Raw genomic sequence first — 8,602 nt, 5'->3', positions numbered from 1 at the left:
TTCCGAGGCCTGCTGGCCTAGAAGGCCTGCTTATCAGACGCCTCAACGACCTCAACTGACTCCTTTTAATGCGGAGGAGCAGTGGAGGTACAATGAGATCCCCCAGGATGGTGGAGCTCCTCTCCCTGTCTATAAGGCTGATTCCAGCCACCCTACAGACGAGGTGCACTCCAGCCGGTTGTATTTGGGATCAAATTTGTTTTATTTTGTTACATTTGCCAAGTGAATTGCAGCAACAGCTTGACAACAATGTCTCGTGCTGTTCACCAGTGAACATATACTCCTGAGGCATGGCACCCACTCTTCTTCAAGGGCGGCCCTCAGGTCTTTGAGGATTGGAGATACAGAGTTGTGACCCTCAAGATGGCAACTTAGCTGATTCCATAGGTTTCCTATGTGATTCAGGTCTGGAGAAAGTGGAGGCCACTGAATTCGAGGTACCCCAGTTTCCAGCAGCCATTCCTGGCTGGATTGATGATATTATTCAGGTAGTATGAGGTTGTCACTGTATAATTCACAAAGTGTAGCACCCTCCCCACCCCCCGCTTTAAAACATAACTGTGGTTTATTACACCTGAAATCTCTAGCAACACCCAGACCTAATAACTGTCACACCTGTTCTCAATCAGGAAAACACTTAAATAGGACCTGCCTTACAAGTTGAAGTAGACCAAATGATCATCAAAAGCTAGACACCATGCTGAGACTTAAAGAAATACATGAACAAAAGAGAAAGAAAGTAAGTGAGGTCCATCAGTCTGGAAAAGGTTATAAAGCCATTTCTAATGCTTTGGGACTTCAGCAAACCACAGTGAGAGCCATTATCCAGAAATTCTGAAAACATGTGAACCTTTTCAGGAGTGGCCGGCTGACCACTATTACCCCAAGAGCGCAGCAACGACATATCCAAGAGGTCACAAAAGACCTCAAAGCAACATCCAAAGAAATGCAGGCCTTGCTTGTTACAGTAAAGGTCAGAATTCATGTATCTACCATAAGTATCTTTGAATTAAATTGAATTGAATAGAATTGAATTGAATTGAATAAGAAAGAGACTAGGCAGAAATGCCCTGCATGGGAGAGCTCCAAGACGGAAACTTCGGCTGATCAAAAAGAACGTTGAGGCCTGTCTTAATTTATCCAGAAAACATCTTGATGATCCCCAAGACTTAGAATGGGGAAATACTCTGTGGACTAGTGTGACAAAAGTCAAACTTTTTGGAAGGTATCCTTAAGCCGTTACATCTGGCATAAAAGTAATACAGCATTTCAGAAAAAGAGCATCATACCAACAGTGCAAACAGATATGGTCTGGGGCTGTTTTGCTGCTTCAGGATCTGGAAGACTTGCTGTGATGGAATGGAACCATGAACTCTGCTGTCTACCAAAAAAATCCTCAAGGAGAAAGTCTGGCCACCTGGTTCCTGACCTTTAGCTGAAACTTGGGTTCTGCAGAAAGACAATGATCCAAAACACACCAGCCAGTCCACCTCTGAAGAAAATCAAAATAAAGACTTTAAAGTGGACTAGTCAAAGTCCTGACCTGAGTCATATTGATATGCTAAGACATGACCTTGAAGGTCTGTTCATGCTCAAAAACACTCCAATGTGGCTGAATTACAACAATTCTGATACAAGAATGTCAGAAGATTCATATACCGATCGAAGACCACGCAGACGCAGTAATATTTTCCCCGTTTTGCGCGGATGAGAAGTTTACCTTTTTTTTTTTTTTATTTGATCACAGATGTGTGTGTCCTATTAACTTGGATAGGTCCATTTAGAGGTCTTGACAGGATGAGGTATAGTTAAGGTAATTTAGAATCATCAGTAGTTAAAAGTAGAACTCCCAGGGCTGTGAATTTGATGGTTTTGAATGTTTGACATGCCATAACTCTGGTTTATTAAAACTCTTATCTTCCTGGCATCCTGACTTTTTCTAAACCTATGTCTTGTGTATTCCTATGTCTCTATTTTAAAAAAATAACAAAGTAAATAAAAGATTTAAGTATTTCTACCTCTAACTACCACAGCCGCTATTTTGTCAGCCCTGCTATTTACATTGATATTTTTTTCCTGCGGCTGAGTATACGCGCGAGCGCTGCCTAGCAACTGCCGCTCTAGAACGCAGTCTGAGAAAGAGATTGTTGGCATCCTACAAATGGCTTCCAGAAGGATATTTTATGCTCAACAGGCATTGGAAATGCTTCAAAAATTACATGATTGTGATTCTGGGATCAAGAGGGATTCTGATGGCTCTTGGTCAGCATTCAGTTCCAGTGACAGCGGGTCAGAGAGTGAGCCTCCCCCGGCTAAAAAAACACAAGTCGTCTCATTAGCAGAAAGTTGTGGCGCATTATTTCAAGGTAGTAAAAGACTAGCCTATGTAGCGATTTTATCATTTTAGGCTATAGTTTACAGATTAGTAAACTAATAATATATAAACTACAGCAACAGTGCCACAATCAGCGCAGGTTCAGAGATAGGGAGACGAGCCAGGTGCCCAGTGCCCAGCTATAAACCCAGCAAACCAGCTCACTGGCAGGAGAGAAACTAAAAAACAAGGTACTGACAATGGAAAAAGAAATAAACAATAAGTTAGGTCATAGATATAGTAGCCCAGTAACAACAATCTATTCTGTGCTTTACAGCGTTTTCATCGCAAGACGAGCGCACACGGGGGAAGGAGGAGGAAATAGGAAAGGATGGCACTGTGTGGACAGTGGTAGGGGAGGAAGAAAGTAGAGGGAGGCGTCAGAGCCAGAACGTGTTGACAGACCGCCAGATCCAAGATGCAGGGTGTCAGGCTGCAGGGTGGCTGAGGCCTGCAGAGTTTTAGGAGATGATTACTCCTCGGACATAAGTGTGGATGAGCTGAAGGCATTTTTAGCACTAGTTTATGTCCGCAAAGTGAAAGGAAGCGTAACATGGAGCTGTCCAGCTTTAGGTCAGATTAGTAAAGCTTTTTTTTAAAATGTACCCGCTACTCTGTATTATTTTTTAGTACTTTTTATAAATAATACTCGTACTCGTCGTCTTCCGCTTATCCGGGACCGGGTCGCGGGGGCAGCAGATTCAGCAGAGACACCCAGACGTCCCTCTCCCCAGACACCTCTTCCAGCTCCTCCGGGTGGAGCCCAAGGCATTCCCAGGCCAGCCAAGAGACATAGTCCCTCCAGCGTGTCCTGGGCCTCCTCCCGGTGGGACGTGCCTGGAACACCTCCCGAGGAAGGCGTCCAGGAGGCATCCGGTATAGATGCCCGAGCCACCTCAACTGGCTCCTCTCAATGTGGAGGAGCAGCGGCTCTACTCCGAGCCCCTCCCGGATGGCCGAGCTCCTCACCCTATCTCTAAGGGAGTGCCCGGCCACCCTACGGAGGAAGCTCATTTCAGCCGGTTGTATCCGGGATCTCGTAATTTCGGTCATGACCCAAAGTTCATGGCCATAAGTGAGGGTAGGAACGTAGACCGACCGGTAAATCGAGAGCTTCACTTTTTGGCTCATCTCTCTCTTCACCACAACGGACCGGCACAGTACCTCCACAGTCGAATGCTTTCTCCAGGTCCACAAAACACATGTGGACCGGTTGGGCAAACTCCAATGAATCCTCGAGTACCCTGTAGAGGGTATAGAGCTGGTCCAGTGTCCCACGGCCGGGACGAAAACCACACTGCTCCTCCTGAAGCCAAGGTTCGACTATCGGCCGGGCTCTCCTCTCTAATACCCTGGCGTAGCCCTTACCAGGGAGGCTGAGGAGTATGATCCCCCTCTAGTTGGAACACACCCTCCGGTCACCCTTCTTATGAAGGGGGGACCACTGTTTCCATCACGGAATGCGTGATGGCAGGATTGAGGAGATCCTCGAAGTACTCCTTCCACCGGCCGATAATGTCCTCAGTTGAGGTCAGCGGCCTCCCACCCCCACTAAAAACAGTGTTGGCGAAGGACTGCTCCCCCCTCCTGAGGCGCCGGACGGTTTGTCAGAATCCCTTCAAGGCCAACCGGTGGTCCTTCTCCATGGCCTCACCGAACTCCTCCCAACATTCCCCGGGATCTGGTCACAGCTCTCCCGGAGGTGGGAGTTGAATACATCCCTGGCCGAGGGCTCCGCCAGGCGTTTCCAGGAGACCCTCACTTTGCGCTTGGGCCTGCCATGTCTGTCTGGCTTTCTCCTCCTCCAGCGGATTCAACTTACAACCAGGTGGTGATCAGTGGACAGCTCAGCCCCTCTCTTCACCCGAGTGTCCAAAACATGCGGCCGAAGGTCTGATGATACGACAATAAAGTCGATCATTGACCTCCTGCCTAGGGTGTCCTGGTGCCAAGTGCACTGATGGAAACCCCTTATGTTTGAACATGGTGTTTATCATGGACAATCCAAGACTAGCACAGAAGTCCAATAATAAAACACCACTCGGATTCAGATCGGGGAGGCCATTCCTCCCGATCACGCCTATCCAGGTGTCACTGTCGTTTCCCACGTGGGCGTTGAAGTCCTCCAGCAGAATTATGAAGTCCCCGGGAGGGGCACTATCCAGCACCCCTGACACCAAGAAGGCCAGGTACTCCGCACTACCGCTCGGCCCATAGGCCGAGACGACAGCCAGATACCTATCCCCAACCCAAAGGCGCAGGGATGCGACCCTCTCATCCACTGGGGTAAACCCCAACGCCTGAGCTGGGGGGCAACAAGCAAACCCACACCAGCCCACCGCCTCTCCCCGTGGGTCACTCCAGAGTAGAAGAGAGTCCAACCCCTCTCAAGGAGATGGGTTCCAGAGCCCACGCTGTGCGTGGAGGCGAGCCCGACTATTTCTAGTCGATATCTCTCAACCTCCCGCACAAGCTCAGGCTCCTTCCCCCCCAGCAAGGTGACATTCCACGTCCCTAGAGCCAGCCTAAGCATCCGGGGATTTGGCCGCTTAGGTCTCCACCTTCGTCCGCCACCCAATCCTCACGGTTCCTCCTGCAGGTGGTGGGCCCAGTGGGGGATGGCCTCGCGTCTCTCGTTCGGGCTTGGCCGGGCCCCGCAAGGAGCAACCCGGCCACTCTCCGGCAAGTCCTGACCCCAGGCCTGGCTCCAGGGTGGGACCCCGGCTCCACCGTACCGGGCGACGTCACATGCCTCGATATTTTAGTCTTCATGAAGGATTTTTGAACTGCTCTTTGTCTGACCCGTCACGTAGAGCCTGTTTGCCATGGGAGACCCTACCAGGAGAATTTAGGCCCCAGACAACATAGCCTCTAGGATCATTTGAGCACTCAAACCCCTCCACCACGTTAAGGTGGCGGTTCAAGGAGGGGTTTTATAAATAATAATAAAACATAATAGGTTTTAATCAGATACTATTATTAATTCTTGTCAAAACCATAATTTTATAGCGTGCAAGAAAACCTTTAGCATTCTGACCAATGTAATGTGATGACGTCATCACCGCACTCGCATCCAGAATGCTCGTCGTCAAATTGACAGGCTTGTGAGTTCTAGCAGTGTTAGAATTCTGGGACTCCTAGTGTTTATCCAGAGTATTAACTTGTTGCATGCAATACTGATTGAAGTGTTTTATGCTGAGCTGTTTTGATTTGCTGTGCGCAGCGCTGATGCAATTAGCAAGGAGCGTGTGTTTTTGTCCGACTGATCCCAAATCAGCCAGGAGTTGGACTTTTTCATTCAAAGCAACTGCGGTCAGGGTCTCGTGGCCTGACCACTCCTTTGTCCCAGCTTTATTACTGGAGTGTTTACACTGAGTTCCTCCCTCACAGTTTTATGACCCTTTGTTCAAGACTTGAGGCAATCAGCTGCTAGTGGCTAAGGGCACAGCCCACCATCTATAACACCAAGAGGTCTTCTCTATGCAAGTTAACCCAAATTGCACATTTTGTCCATAAAACTACTGGTTTGATCTTCATAGACACTCAATGCGCATGGTGTTGTCCAGAGGACATCTCTGATTTCTATTTGTAAGTAATGATTTTTGGTTAAGAAATATTTTTTTCTGAATTATAATTTTTTATTATAATTTTGATAAATATTAATTAATTAATAATCATAATACTTACACCTAACTTTTTTTCAGTAGTGTATATAGTTTTTGTCATTGTTTTGTCAGCTTAGGGCTTAATATCTAACAGCTACATCTTTGCATAATTGGCTGCAGAAAAGCTAACAAAAAATAAATAAAATAAACAAGATTCCAGAGGCATTCCAGGTTGTTAAATCAAAAGTATTTCTCGGGGTATTTTGGTGCAAAGCCATATTGTCTTATAGGCTAATAACAAAATTAAAAAAGTTTGGAAAATAACTGGTGACTAGTGTAAAGCCTATTTGTCTCACTAAGTTCTTATCCAGACAAAATATGAAGTGGATTTATTATATTTTGGAGTAAACATGTTGGGAGAGTGTTACAATACTCTAAATTGCTAAAATAAATGTGGGTTATATTGTTCAAATCATAACTATAAAACAAGCATGAGCCTTGAAATGAAAATCTATTTCAAAAATATCCCTGAGGAGGTCAGGTTTTTCATCTGTGCCACGGAACCACCAATCAATAGTTTATTGTCCTTGCTTAATATTAGGCAAAATGTTGAAGAAACAATAAAAACTGTAAAAAATAAATCCTGATAGATAAGGCTGATCTTATGAGAGTTTGTGAAACAAGCACACATAATGGAAACAGTATTGCTAAAATATAACACAGCCCATGGTTAACTCAATGACTTTGGGTGACCCTTAACTAGATGACAGAAAATGTTTAGATGGATGTTTTTCTTGTGAGATAAATTTAGTAAAAGTGGCTAACACAGTTTAAGCTAGTCAACATCAATCCCTGAAAGAAATACTTAAAACCAGTGTATTATAAAAGCAGAGTTTGCTTTTTAGTAATGCAGCCTCAAAAGGGGCGCAGTGTCCTGTGTTCTATTTGTGCTGGTCCCTAACCCGGATAAATACAGAGGGTTGTGTCAGGAAGGGCATCCAGCGTAAAACTATTGCCATGTCTACCATGCGAGTCAAGAACATAATCTTCATACTGGATCAGTTGAGGCCTGGGTTAAAGTGCCTATGGCATTGAATTTTCATGATAAATCCAATTGCACTTATGGAATATAGAGAGCTGTTTCATTCAAAATTAAAAAAATAAATAAGTAAATACTGCTATTGATAAATTATTAATAAATATTCCAGGAAATAAATAAATATCCCTATGAAATAGAACAAAATAAGATTTATTTAATTTACTTAAAGATTTATTTATTTTTTCATTAATTTATTTCATAATGCAGTTTTATTTTGTGATACTTTTATTTTGTAAAGCTACTTTACGTATTTCAGACTTTTACTTTTCAACCCTGTTTTTCATTTTAAGCTCTGTGTATTTTATGTTCTTATATTCAAATGAGGGGGCAGAGTTTTATCTGCTGGGTGATGCTGGGACTGCAGGGCCGAGCTCAATTCGTGGCAGTGGCCGACAGAAGAATGCCACTGCCTGCCAGAAGACAGCATGCTGGAGGGTGGCTCCCCTGGTCCCAGATTGGCTGTAAAAGCCTTTAACATGCTGCCACTGAGGCCCCCGATGTTTTTTTGAAAGCAAATGCTGATTATTGGCAAACGGGATGTTGTTATTGTTACTATTGCCTGTTAGTCAGTAATTACTTTCAAATGATTATGTCATTATTGGGTATTATTTAATAAACAGCGTTAGACCCATAACATAAGGTGGCTGTATTTACTTGAGATGGAAAATAAATAGCACTATGTGTTTGAGGTGCTGAAAGGATGATGAAGACTTATTGCTCAAACAGCTTCCACAAAAGCAGCGGCAACAACCGGGGCACCTTCTGGCATTCTCGCAGAATCCCCTGGCTCCCTCCGGCATGATGTCTTCGGGCAGGCAGCGGCAGGCTTATGCCGGCCACATATCTATGTATATATATATATCTATATATATATATATATATATATATATATATATATATATATATATATATATATATATATATATATATATATAGATATATATATACATGTTTTGATAAATCCTGCAGGATGTGGTTATTAGCAGTTCTTACCATTAGATCAATATCAGTTAATGGGTAAACTAAGGTATTATAAACTGGGCACTAAACATTAAATGCACCAAATTAAGCAACAAATATAGTTTCGCTGCACTCAGTGAACTCACCCATTGTAGATCAAAACACATGAAAATATCTGGAGGCATCAAAAGAAATATTAAACAGTTTAACTGGCTTAACTTCCACAGAATTTGTTGTTTTGGACTTGCTATCACATTTATCAGCGGCTTTTGTTGCACAATCTGCATGTGGTTCTTCGACCTCCTCTGGGTTTTGAAGTGGACCGGACCGGAGCAGATATAGTGTAAATCCAGGGTTACGGTAAATACGGCCCTGAGTAAAACAACCACAGGCGATGTGACAAGCATGGACCAGCAGCTGCAGACACAAGGTATGATTCAAGATCTGAAGACACTACCTGGTGTGTCATTTTTTTTTACTTTATATTATAATCTTTAGAGAAACATTTACTTAAATATATCGTATGTGCCTGTAATTTATCTTGTTCCAATAATAATAATAATT

This window comes from Girardinichthys multiradiatus, chromosome 5 (assembly GCF_021462225.1).
Source record: "Girardinichthys multiradiatus isolate DD_20200921_A chromosome 5, DD_fGirMul_XY1, whole genome shotgun sequence".
NCBI lineage: Eukaryota > Metazoa > Chordata > Actinopteri > Cyprinodontiformes > Goodeidae > Girardinichthys > Girardinichthys multiradiatus.
This window is presented reverse-complemented; position numbering follows the sequence as displayed.